This window comes from Camelus bactrianus, chromosome 1 (genome assembly GCF_048773025.1).
Source record: "Camelus bactrianus isolate YW-2024 breed Bactrian camel chromosome 1, ASM4877302v1, whole genome shotgun sequence".
In the NCBI taxonomy this organism is placed as follows: domain Eukaryota; kingdom Metazoa; phylum Chordata; class Mammalia; order Artiodactyla; family Camelidae; genus Camelus; species Camelus bactrianus.
In genome coordinates this window covers 65,747,903-65,762,484 of record NC_133539.1, presented here as the reverse complement: position 1 = coordinate 65,762,484, position 14,582 = coordinate 65,747,903, and positions in this window count along the sequence as shown.

Sequence of the window (14,582 nt, the reverse complement as noted above, 5' to 3'; positions counted from 1 at the left end):
ATAATCAATCTGAAAGAAACAGAAAAAAATGAAGCAAGTACAAAGCAGTTAGATGGCAAATTCAAACCTGAATACCTTAGTCATATTAACTATGAACTAAGTGATCCAATTGAAAGGCATAGATTATCCGATGGAGAAAACCAAATTATATGCTGCTTATAAGAAATATTTAAAATATATGATACAGAAAGATTAAAAGTAAAAAAAGTTCCACGAAAACACCAAAAGAAAGCTGTGATAAATACCAGAAAAGGCAAACATTAGTAAAAATACCCCTAAAGTAAAAAGGAACATTTTGTAAATATGCAGACTCCACCTAACCAGGATGGTTTTGACAAAGTGCACAAATGAACTCAGAATTCTAACAGTCAAAGCTGCCTAGTGGGGGCTGCCTCAGGAGGTAGCAAACTATCCATCAAACTGTGCTCCAGCCACTAAACGCGCCTTCTCCAAACATGCAGACTAGTAATTTCATTTTAGATGCAAACAGAACCTAATATGAAAAATTTCTCAAGGCGAAGTGGGCTACGCTGGGAAACTAACTTCTCACTAAACACAACCTTGGTTAGGATTACATTTTATTCTTGCTGAGCACAGTATCTCACACATAGTAGGAGCTCAGTGCAGGAGTTTCAGTGTTGAATAAACTGATGAATGGAAAGAAGGGCTCTCCGACCTTGACATTCTTGGGATCCCCATTTACTGTGCAGAGTGTTAAAAAACAAGACAATTTAGGTGATGCAAACAAATTATTTAAGTGGACAAAGTATGAAGTGGAGTCTTCTGGCAAGCTGCAAAATGGGGTGGAAGGCTTTTATAGGATACAGAGTAAAATAACATGGGGCAAGTGATACCGACCTCATGGTAGAGTGAGATATTTCCTTTGTCCCTCCGTTTCAATCTACAGCCAGTAAAACATCCACAACTCAGCAAAGATGCCTCGGCCCAGCACACCAGGATGCCAGAGAATTCCACACATCTGTACATCTAACGGTGAGTGGAACAGATAGAAGATCTCAAACCAGGGCAACAGTGGAGGCGGTGCCTGCAACCCTGGTCCCCTGGCCATGGCAGCTGAGCCTGCGGCACCATAGAACCTGGCATCAGCAGGGAAGGTGGTGCTCACGACTCCAGCCCCCGAGAGGGTTGCCTGCAGTGGGGGGCACCCGTGACCTTGGCTCCCCTCTCCTTTGCTCCCTCCCCTTGTAGCAGCAGAGCCTGCAGCTCAGGAGGTCTTGCATGCTGCAGAAGTGCCACCACCCCAGTGCCCCAGACAGCAATGCCAGGACAGCAGCAGTGGCGAGGCACCGACAACCCCAGTGACACAAGCAGCAGTAAGAGCTGATGTGAAACGTCCGACAGGTGGTGGAGGGTGGAAAATGCAGGATCTCAAATATAACCAGAGGCAGCTCAGATTAGAGAAACCAAAACATTGTGCTATAATGCCACTTACTGGGAAATAAAAGAATTCTAATTTGTAACCTGTTGAATCTTTAGAATCAAATTAAAGGGAAAAGAAACTTTAAAGAAGGAAGGTGTTCACTACTATAAATGCATTAACAAAGGAACAACTCGTTAAGTACCATGAAGAACCACAGTAACTGTACCACAAAAAGAAAATGACAGTTCTTCAGAAACCAAATTTAAAGTCACAAAATACTGAAATCTGTTAGAGAATTCAAAATAGCTGTCAAGAAGAAACTCAATAAGCCACAAGAAAACTCAGAAAGGCAGTTTAATGAGCTCAGGAATAAATGAAGAGAGTAATACTTTATCAAGGAAACTGAAACTGAAAAAGACCAAATCTGGAGCTAAAGAATTCAAAAGTGAGATAAGAATGCATTAGAAAACACTGGAAGCAGAGCAGACCATATGGAAGAGAGGAACAGTGAGCTTGAAACAAATCTAGAAATGATACAGGTGGAAGTTCCGGAAAAGAGAATTACGATCTAAAAATGTGAGTAAGTTATTTAATAACTATCTGATTCTTTTTGGAAGGGCAACACTAGGGTAATGGGTATCCCAGAATGAGAAGAGAAGGAGAAGGGAGTGGAAAGTTTATTTAAAGAAATAGTATCTGAGAACTTCCCAAATCTGGGGAACGATCTAGTCCATAAAGTGAACATAACACCTAATTATCTCAATGCAAAAATATCTTCTCCAAGACACATTATATTAAAATTGTCCACAGTCAATCACAAAGAAAGCATTTTAAAGGCAGCCAGGGGAAAAAAGGAAGGTAAGATACAAAATAAGTCTCAATAAATTTAAGGTGATTGAAATCATATCAAGCATCTTTTTTTTTTTTTATTACAATGGTATGAAACTAGAAATCAACTATAAGGAACGTGGAAAAATCAGTATGTGGAGACTGAACATACTACTGAACAATTATTTGGTCAGTGAAGAAATTAAAGGAGAAATCAAAAAATACCTGAAGACAAACGAAAACATAACATACCAAAAAGTCTGTGGAATACAATGAAAGCAGGGAATAAAATACATACAAATAAATTTAACTAATGAGGTAAAAGACCTTTCATTAAAATATATAAGACATTGTTGAAGGAAATTGAAGAAGACAAATAAATGGGATGATATTCTGTGCTCATGGATTAGAAGAATAAACATTGTTAAATTGTCCATATTACCCTAAGCAGTCTACAGATTCAATGCAATCTCTATCAAAATCCCAAGCGCATTTTGCACAGAAATAGAACAAAAGACTCTAAAATTGATGTTGAACAACGAAAGACCTGTGATAGCCAAAGAAATCCTGAGGGAAAAGAACAAAGCTGGAAGCATCACACTCCCTCACTTCAAACTACACCATAAGGTTACAGTAATGAAAACAGTGTGGTACTGACACAAAACATACATTGATCAATGGAACAGAACTGAGACCCCAGAAATAAATCCACCCATATGTGGACAATTTATTGTAAAGGAGCAAAGAACATACAATGAAGAATGGTCTCTTCCAGTCAGTGGTGTTGGGAAGACTGGATAGAGGAAGGAAGGACAAAAGGAAAGGAGGGAGGGAGGGAGGAGGGAAGGAAGGAAACTAGAACAACATCTCACACCATACACAAAAATCAACTCAAAGCGAATTAAAGACTTGATATTAAGACCTGATACCAGAAAACTCCTAGAAGGAATACAGGCAGTACACTCTTTGACATCAGTCTTAGCAGTATCTTTTTGGACATGTCTCCTCAGACAAGGAAGACAAAAACAAAAATAAACAAATGGGACCTAACCAAACTAAAAAGCTTTTGCACAGCAAAAGAAACCATTAGCAAAACAAAAAGACAGCCTACTGAATGGGAGAAGATATTTGCAAATGATATATCTGAGAGGAGTTAATATCCAAAATTTATAAAGAATCCATACAACTCCAAAACAACAACAAAAACCACCTGATTAAAAATTGGGCAGAGGAGCTAAATAGACATTTTTCTGAAGAAGACATACAAGATGGCCAACAGGCACATGAAAAGGTGCTCAATATCAACTAATTATTAGGGAAATGCAAATCAAAACCATAATGAGATATCACCTCACATCTGTCAGGATGGCTATTATCAAAAAGGCAAGAAATAGCAAATGTTGATGAGGATTTTTGGTAAAGGGAACCTTCATACACTGCTGATGTAAATTGGTACATCCACTATGGAAAACAGTATCGAAGTTGTTCAAAAGTTAAATTTGAACTACCATATGATCCAGCTATTCCATTTCTGGGTATTCATCTAAAGAATATGAAAACATTAATTTGAAAACATATTTGCTGCAATGTGTATTACAATAACCAAGATATGGAAACAACCTAAATGCCCATCAATAGTGGAATGGATAAGGAAGATGTGGTATATATATACACACACACAATGAAATACTACTCAGCCATAAAAAATAATTAAATCCTGCCATTTGCAACAACATGGAAGGACCAGGAGTGTATCATGCTAAGTGAAGTAAGTCAGTCAGAGAAAGACAAATACTGAATAATTTCACTCATATGTGAAGTATAAAAATAAAACAAAACCCAAAATAAATAAATAAACCAAATCAAAAACAAACATGTAGACACAGAGAATAGAGTAATGGTTACTTAGGCAAAGAGGGGCAGAGGGCAAAATTGGGTAAAGGGGACCAACTCTACAGTGATGGGTGGAAACTATTTTTGTGTTGAGCATGCTGTAATGTATACAGAGGTAGAAGTATAATGTTGAAATTAATTTTCATAAGATATTTTATTTAACCCAATGCATCCAAGATATCATTTCAACAAACAATCAGCCCAATCATTATTAAGTGTATGTTTATTTTTTCCCCATAATAACTTTTTAAGTATGGTGTGTATTTTACACACACAGGCCTGTTGATTCAAACTAGGTATATTTCAAGGGCTTAGGAGTCACACGTAGTGGCTCCTGTCTAGGACAGCACAGGTATGTTACATACATCAGCTCAAACGGAGACAGGGAGAATCCTATTTTAACATGCTAACTAGCTCTTAAACAATAATGGATGTGAAAGCATTTTATAAATTGCAAAGTGACTGATAGTACGAAGTGGTGTTCTTTAACCTTCACCAAACTGTCAATTCCGTTTTTGATTGTTGTACCCACAATTTACCAGCAGAGGGCGCTCGGAACTGGCAAAAAAGCTTAAACCTTGAACTCAGACTTGGCACTCTACTGGATTGGCTGGCTATAAAAACCAATACACTAGCTCCGTTACAAAAAATCAAACTTTTACAAAAGCAATACTTTATAAAATTATATATTGATTATAGAAATTTTTTTGAATTGTGTTAAGTAGAATTTAAATCAGTTAATGTGTCACCCATAGTCCCTCCAAAACATAACCACAAACATGATTTGCTACATTCTGTTCCAGGCTCTCTTCTATACATAGGATTTAACTCCATGTAATTGTAGTCACATTAGGGGAAATGACGGCTTCAGAGAGATATGAGTGTGTTTAAAAACTGGTAAGATTGATCAACCAGGGTGAAAAGAGTTTGAAGAACTTGCACTATTAATAGAAAATTTTCACTATTGATAGAATAAAATTTCTGACAGAGGAGCAGAGACACATAGTCATACACATTATATGTGTATAACAGACAAAGACATGATATGAATTTGCCTTATAGATCACATTATAGATAGATCATGTATAATATGAGGACAGGAGAAAACTGTGTAGGTGGCATAGATTTGGCAGTAGAAGTGGATGAAGTTCTGTTTTTCATTTCTTTCCATCCTTCCTTTTTTTCCCTTTCTGTGTAGCAGAAGAGAATTTCCTGTGGTGAGAATGAGGGGGTAAGGTTGGGAGTCAGGGGAGTGGGAAATAAGAAGCAAGGTTCTATTCTACAGCCAAAAGAAGTGTGATTTAGAAGCCAGTGGAGAATGGTGACAGTCTGGGAAAATGGTCAAGGGAAAGGAAGGGGACTGACCGGGACTGCTGAGCACTGGAGACTGAGGGCAGCTGCGACTGGATTGTCTGCATTCACAGGGGCATCCATCTTCATGAAAGCTTGGTTCATAGCAGCTGCATCAGCAACCCATACTTAGAAGCAGAAGATCTGAATGGTTGGAAGTGATCCATCCCTGGGGTTTAGATGGGCATGCGTAGCAGAGTCCAAGGGCCAGGAAGAAAGAGGCTGAGGTGAGGCCCCATGAGATCTTGGGACGAGGCTCAGGGGCAGGGGAGTAATGTGTCTGAGTAAGAAGGAACAGTTCTCCAAGAGAGCACGGTGATCAGGGTGCAAGGGTCAGGCAATAAGGGAGTAAGAGAAAAGAATGAAATGTTCTGGTCAGGAGGAGGATATTTTAGATACGGAAAAGGACTTAAGCCCAAGGAGTTGCAGTGCAGTGCCAAGAAAGATGACTGTAATTTGGGGTTAAGGGCACTGAACCCTTGGTGGTCCAAAGTGTCATGTACGTGGGCACGGAGTCCCAGAACATGGGAGAAGGTGTTGTCACGGAGGTTTGCGTTAGTAACAAAGAAAACAGATCTGGGAAGGGCAAAAGTTTCATGATGTTAATCTCCAAGGTAATCTTTGAGTAACCAGAATTTGTCTCATTTCAAGGCATAGAATATGGTAATGAGGCAAAGGCTGCTAGAGTTAAATGAGAATACTTTCAAGATAATACATTTGAACTGTTTTCAGGCCATGCACCCTGGGATCTAAGAACATCAGACAGATCTGGGTTAGAAATAAGTTTTTGACCCTCTTGCTAGCTGTGTGGTTTGGACAAATTATATTTTATCAACTCTGAAGCTTAGTTTCCCTATCTATATAATGGGGATAATAGTATAATCTACTTCCAAAATTTACAGTAGTCTTTTCATAGAAAATATTCAATAAATGATAGTTGTCTTAATCAAAACTAAGGGGGAAAACCCACCCCAGACATGTTTATTGACAGAAGCCAGAACATATCCAAACCAGAAGGATGCTCTGAGTTCATCCTCAGTAACAGGTTCAACTGTGGGGAAAGGAAGACAGAGAAAGAAGCCAAGATCAAACTGCAGGATTCTCAGGTGCCCCGCTGCTTGCTGGAACCTAGTGTCCTCTCGTCACCCCGCCCTACCTTCCTTTCCTCTTGACAGCTATAAGAGTTGAGTTTTTTCTTTATGCAGCATAAATCTGGTTTTCTTTATTTCCAATCATTTGACTTTCCTATGCCCTCTGGCAGTTTTATTTTCTCGTCTCATGACAGCTCTTCAGATATCTGAAGATAGTTACTGTGTCTCCCTGACGTTCTGCTTCTCTGACACAAGTCGACCCTGGGTCGTTAGGGTCCTTTTAATGACACAGCCCAGGGCCTTGGCACTTACGATCACCTCTTTGCTTGTCTTTGTCTCTGTCACCGTTGGCACCTCACTTCCAGGCACAGTCTGAAGTCCACAAAACCGAGTAGGGCTGTCACCATCCCAAGGATGGATACAGTTCATGCAGCTAAAGCCCACGCTGATCTTTTATTAGGCTGCCTGTCTGTCTTTCTTGCACCATTCTTATGGGCTTCCCCAGAGGTGCAGGTGGATTCTGCAACAAAGGGCAGGGCTTGCTCTTTTTCCAGGTTACGATTCATTTTGTAGATTTGCCTATCATCTACCTTTGAAGATTTTGGGGGCTCCTGATTCTGGCAAGTTGGATTTATGTGCAGATTTGAAGAACACTGGTGGAGGCTTGGGTGATTGGCAGCTGCTTTATTTAGAAGCCTGGAAATTGTCTTCACAGTCAGAGCCCCTGAGCCTTGCGGTGGGAAGGCAGGAGGGAAAGGGGCTACAGACAGCCTCTGGCAGCATGCTGCTTCCTTCCTAGGAGAAGATGAGCTGGAGATGGGGTATGTGAGCCCCAGGGTTTGTGCTGACACTGGCCCAGGACAGCATTTTTCTCTTCAGAAGCAAAAGTCTTGTTTCTTTTTGAGAAGGATTGTTTTTACTCTTCATACTGTACCCTTTCTGCTATTTTAAATTTAGGTGTCCTTTAGTTTATAAGATAGATGTGCTAGTAAGTGAATTTTTTTGCTTAATTGGAAAAATAGAATTTGGCAATCTGTCGATCTACCAAATGAGAGAGCACTGATCTCTAACTTATTGAGATACAGTAAATAAATTGAGTGAGAAATAAAGGCTTTACTTTGTAGGGAAGGAAAATTTTTCCTCGACCCTCTTAGGGTCCCTGGCAGGGTCTGAAAATTAAACTGACAAAGGTAGATTTAAGAGGAGAAAAGCATACACATTTGACTGAATTTCCACATGTCCATGGGAGCTGACACAAGAGAAAGAAGAGCTGAAGAAATGACCAGAGCAGGAGGCTTTTACACCTTTTGGACAAAGAAACGATAAATCTGTGAACAATTGACAGGATGAAGGTGTTTGGGCTCGAGGCGCTAAATGGTGGAGAAAGTAACCAGGACGATAAGGGTGAGTTTAACAAGGTTTGTTTGTACAGATTTCCCAGCTCCAAACTCCCCATCTCTAGGGATAAGAACATCTCCTTTCCTCCTGAAACAAGGAGGGCACCTTCACATGAGAGTCTGATGACCTGTTTCAGGGAAGAAGGGCAAGGCGGGAGGTCAGGGTGAACATTCTAATTCTGGCATTTTCCCCACCTCCTTTAGCTTGAGATATTCAATATGCCCAGGTGCCATATTTCGGGGTTTGTCCTGAACCCATCAACCTCCTCTGACTTCTAATTTCCATGTAAGAAAGAGTCTGTAAAGTAGGACTCACCGTACATTAGGGCCAGAGAGCTCTGCCAGCACTGACCATCTTCCCACTGTGCGGAGGAGGGAGCCAGTAAGGGGCAGGACCAATGTGGCACAGCATGCTTGGTTTTCAACCCCACATGTGGTGGCCTCTCGAGGTCTTAGATCAGGTTCTTGAAATTCAGCGAGCCTGGGAACATCACTGTGCAATGAAAGTGCATCATCTAGAAAGTGAGGTGGGAAATACGGTGTCTGTGGAGCCCCGTGCAAGTCAGTTCAACATTCCGGGCCTCCATTCACTCATCTGTCAGACTCTATGTAGTGAAGTCCCCTTGTGGCTCTAAAATTCAAATTTTTAGTCATGTCAGTGGAATGTAATAGGAAAGAACAAAGGACAAATGGGTGAATGAAAAGAAATGGGGCTTCTCCTTTCGTGATATCTGTATGTGTGCTTTGGAAGGTTCTCTCATAGAAATGTGTAGGCAGTTCCAGGGACAAACCCTTTTGCTAAACAAGAGAACAAATTATAGGAAAGATAAAAGTCTGTGAGAGTAGGGCAAAGGAGATAGGTGCTGAAACCGGGCGTTGTGTTCATGGTGTTGATGGGAAATGACCTGCCCATTAATCTTGTAGGACCACGAGGCATAAAGAAAGCCACAGCCCAGCAAGAAATGGGTTATCTTGGTAACTGCCAGATCTTTCCTACTTTGCTCTCTCCCCTCTTCCACTCTGTTTTAATAGAAACATTCAGTACCTTCTGATCTCTAGCAACGAAGAGGCAGCTTCTGCTGGTGGAAGCAGGTCAGGCCTTTGAATCTGACACCAGGACCAGAGGGAGAGCTGCTGGGAGTCTGGGCTGTCAGGAGATGACAGGGGCCTGTGGCAGGAGGCAGTGCTTTCAGCCAGAGGCAGCCCGGCTAGTGAGATGGGCACCAAGTTAGCAGATGCAGAGGAGTGAGCTGGCAAAAAGAATCACATCACATCTGCCAGAGAAAGTGAGCAAAAACCGCAGGATTCAGGCAGCTGGCAAAAGGTGACCCCAGGATACCCGCCTGCCTCAAAAATACAGCTGATCCCGAAGATGGTGAGAAAGTGAACGAATAAGGCTCGGTCAAGTTAAGTGATCTCTCTGTCTGTCCCTCCCTGCATTTAAAGACTCCATCCTTTCTGTTTTGCCAGGTGCAGTTTATTAAGACATATTTTGTACAGTGTCTACAATTCTGGCTTTTCAGCGTTCCAGTTTTATTTCTCGGAGTGCTCTGTGAAGACTCATCTGAACACTTGCTTTTTCTTTGCCTCCCATCAGTTCAGAGCCAGATGTTGAAATGAAATGAAAATCTGCTTTTTTCCAGATTCAAAGGGTAGATTTCACTAAAAGCCATGCTCAAGGCAGAAAAGCAGTGTGTCCATTTCCATATGAGAAGGGATATTTTAATCTCCCAGTTCACAGTTTTTTGGCCACATCTTTGTTTACTGTTTCAGACTGTGGCCTCATAAAGAGAAAGGGTGACTTTCTCATCGAGGTAACACAGTTTTTCATTTTCTTTATAATCACATGGTAACTATTTGGAATTGCATTCTCAGCAGGAAAACATTCACCATTTTGAGATAAATATGTTTACTGCCATTAAACCCACTGTAGCTAATTCATTCTGAAGCCTTAGATTGTGTTCAATTTTTATTGAAAACATGCGTTATGTCCTAGAAAACAATTCACTCTTCTGCTGCAGATTTCTACACTGTGGAAACTGAGGCCCCAAACAATTCCAGGATCTGCCCCATGTTACCCGGCTTGCTGATGGCACCCACGTCTTGGATTTCTTATCCTGACCCCACGCTTGTGCTCTTTTCAACCTGTTGTCCCACCTCCATTTTTAAGTAAAAATCTATTACCCAGCAATAAGCAATTGATGATTTCTATATTTTTCTTATTCAAAATGTGATCTGGGAACCAGCCTCATAGATACCCCCAGCAGAATGTTCAAATGCAGGTTCTTAGACCTCATCCCAAACCCATAGAATCTATCTGCATTTTAACTCAATTCCCAGAAGAGTCAAATGCAAATTGAAATCTGTGATGCACTAAGTCTCAGGCTGGACTTTGACATTTAATTGATGGGTATATTTTCAGGATAGACTTTCAGGCTTTACAGGATTGGAAAACAATACATTGTGCATATGTTTTCATTTCAACTCATAAGTCTGTTGATTATTCCTTAATTTAGCTTGTTACATGGCAAAAGTTTTTAGCATTATAGATAACTCAAGAGATGATTACTTGAAATCAAGTACAAATCTAGAGCTGATCTCTAAACTATGCTGATTATTGGATAAAGTAAAGCCTTTTGGGCCCTGCCTTAATTTGCTATACAGGGGACTGTGATGGTATAAAAAGGGTTTTAGAAATCAAATGGGAAGGTGTGATACTGAGCTAGCCTTTCCACTAAGAAATAAGCAACCCATATGGACTCAACCTTAGAGCATTCCTTTGCCTGCATAAGTTAAATGCATGGACCTATTCTTGCCCTCTTTCTTGTGTGGATGTGAATTTTCATCCCAGTGATAAGAGAAGGTCTGGCATCACAAACTTTAACTGTCTTATTCTTATTGTGGAGTATAGGAGCCGGGGTTACCTTTGCACACTGGATTTTGGTCCAACTCTTATTTTCCCTCCTCTCCACCCATCCAGTCTCCACCTTGTCCTCTCTCCTCTCACCATTCCAGGAGTTTATTAGAATGCATTCTTCTGCAAATCCATTTTCTGTAATATCAAGAGAAATGCCTTTTTGAAAAAACAACAAAGCAGTCTGGGACTCTTTCCTCCTGCTTAAAACCTCCAATGTCTTCTACTTTTATAAAATTAAGTAACAACTTTTTTCTGTTTATTGAGGTATAGTCAGTTACAATGTGTCAATTTCTGCTGTACAGCATAATGTTTCAGTCACACATATACATATACATATATATATATTCATTTTTATATTATTTTTCATTAAAGGTTACTATAAGATATTGAATATAGTGCCCTGTGCTATATAGAAGAAATTTGAAGTAACAACTTCTTAATAGACCTATATTTTACTGTCCACCATGATTTGGCTCCTACCCAATTCACTAATGCAATGTGTGATCCTTGATTGGGTCCCAGATAAGAAAAAGAAAATTTCTACACTGTGAAAGACATAAATGTGACAATTGGAGAAATTTGAATCAAGTCTATATATCAGAAGTATCATGTCAATGTCAATTTCCTGCTTTTAACAATTGTACTGTGTTTATGTAAGATAATGTCCTTTGTTATAGAAAGTTACACTCTAGTGTTTGGAGGTGAAAGGGCATCATCCTGTCTGCAGCTTATTCTTAAATGGTTCAGGAAAAAAAATGTGTAACACACACACACACACACACACACACACACACCCATACATAGAGTGAGAAACACAGAGACAAACACATGCAGTAAAATAATATTTAGGGAATTTGGGTGAAAGAATTTCAGGATTACTTTGTACAGTACTATTACTGCAACTATTCTGTGAGTCTAAAATTTCAATAAAAAAATGAAAAAAAAAAAAATTGGACAGCTGGTCATGTAGCTCATCCTGCTGCCGTTACATTTACATGATAAAATCTTAATCCATAAAATATCTTTGTGATCTATATTTGAATGAAATTAAGGCTTATAAAACAACAGACAAACTATGATTCAAGTTACATAAGCTATGTGTGCATGTATATTTTAGAACAGAAAATAGACTGAAACAATATATAAAAAGCTTTTAAATGTTAAGAAGAGTCATTACTTAGCAGTGGGATTTATGGGTAATTTTAATATATTTTTCCTTTTGCTTGTCTATTTTTTTCTTAATTTATTCAAATGACTGTATTATTTGTTCAAATGAGAAAACAACAGAATTATTATACTTGCAAATTCTTCATTAGATTTTATTCCATATTGTTTAGAAATTAAAATTACAAGTAGCTTTATTTTGCATCTTAATTTGCAAAAGGTTGGTCCCTATTTTAACCTTGTTGAAATCAGCAATTCAGTGGTTTCCTTTGTATTTGTTTTTTCCTACTTGTTGAAATGAAAAAAAATTGAAAAAAACCTCTTGTTCTTTCTCAAACTTTAACTAACAGTTCTCAACTATTTTAACACTTGAATTTTAACTGAAGCCAATAAAAATGGACAAACTGAGGCTTTTGGGTAAATATACATACAGTTGTCTTCAACCCATTTGGCGAAGGTGTTAAAAAGTGCCAAGTCATGCACAGAGAAAACCTGAATAAACAAGTTACCTGGACACTGTCTCTACTGAAGGGATAACAGGAGTTACATTTTTATTTCATGAATAGTCAATCCCCAGATAATTGAGTTTGGCCACCGAGGGACAGACATTGCTGGCAATCTGGAACTTTCATCTGAAAACAATGAAAGACAGGGACTTGAAAAAGGCAAGGTGAATTTTTCCTTAGGTTTTACCTCCTTCTCATCCATCGTCAGCCTTGGGAGAAAGACTCTACTTTTTAAAAGTTAACAATATTTCTTTTCTTATTTTTTCTAGTTAAAAGCCATAAATACTGCAGATAAATTAGAACATGCACGAAAGAAAGCAGGAGGGGAAAACATCTTGCAATTCCAGAGCAAAAGATGAGGCCATCCACATTTCTCCTCAAGCCAAATACACATGCAAACACACATCTATTTCACTAACATGGGATCATATTATTTTGTAACACATCCTTTACAGTTAGTATACTGTGACTATCCTTCCATGTAAATGTTCCATTGTATAGTATCATAAGCAATTGAAACTAGCTCACATGTATTTGATATTTACATCATTTCAAGTTTTTTTTTTTCCTCTCTCTTTCCTAAAGGGGACAACATTTTGGTGACTAGCTCTGTAGCTAAATCTCTGTGTACCTTTTTAAATAATTTCTTAGGACTAACTCCTGGAAATATAATTACTATGCATTTTTAAAAGAATTTGACACCCATTTCTTCCTTCAGAGTGGGCAATGTTGTGTACTCCCACTTTGAGAAACACCTTTATCGTGCATAACCCTGGACATTATTTTTAATCCTTGTAAATTTGAGAGTAAAAAGTACTATGCAGTCTAAATTATATTTCCTCGATTACTAGAGAGTGTAACCTTTTTTTCCCTATGCTTATTGGCTATATATATGTATTGTGTAAATTATCTTTCCTTTTCTAACTAATAGTAAAATACAAAAATATGGGAATGCCAGAAATGAATGAGCTCTTTTTCTCTTTTTCTTTTTCTCTCTTTTTTCTTTCTTAACCAGGGAGCCCATTCTCAACCCTGCGCAGGTTGGAGCAGAGCTGTGGGGTCAGGAGCACAAGAGTCAGCTACAGACTGTTGAGCAGGGGAGTGGAAATTTACAGAAAGAATGGAAGAGAGAGAGACAGACAAGAGGGCTGTTATTTGTCATGAACAGGGAAAATTACAAGAAAACCTCATAACTGCTTTTCACTCTCCCTCTTACTAACTCTTTTGAGAAGTTCTTAAAATTTGGAGCATGTTCCCAGATTTAATTTAGTCTGACATGTAGGAAATAATCAGGTAAACCAGAATTATAACTGAATTACTGACTTCTGTAACGCTGGAACATTTAGTTCCGTGCTCCTCAAACTCAAATACGCAAACCAGACCTGAGGGTCTGGTTAAAAGTGCAGGTCTGAGGTGGGGGCTTAGGGTCTGCCTTTCTAATAATCTCCCGAGGGATGCCCATGCTGCTGCCCCAGGGACCACACAAAGGAGCAAAGACCTGGTTCAACACCCTCATTTCAGAGACAAATTCCTTGAGACTTAGAGATGGCAGGGCTTCTATTATGTTTACCTGCATGGCCGACTAGATGAGCAGAAACTTCCCCCTACAACACAGAGACACACACAGCTACCTGGGAGACTGGACGAAAGGGAACTGACGTTCTGCTGAAAGCACACAACTGAGGTTGAAGTTAGACACCTCCAGGAGCACTAAGGAGAGAACTGGAAACTCGAAGGTAAGTACCTGAGCCGCCAGGGGGACACACTGAGAACTGCTCGGCTAATTTTCTAAATGAGTTCCAGGTACGGAATGTGACCTGCCCAAAATTACATTTGTGCAAAGCCAGTGTAAGCACTTCATCATTATCCAACAGAAACTGAAGAAGAGTTTTTAGTGTTATTTTTTAATTTTAAAAAATGTTTTATATAATTTTTAAGGTTACACTCTATTTACAGTTATTCCAAAATACTGGCTATGTTCCCCGTGCTGTACAAGACATACCCTGCAGCTTATCTTACATCCAATACAAACTCAAGAAGAGTTTGACAAATAAT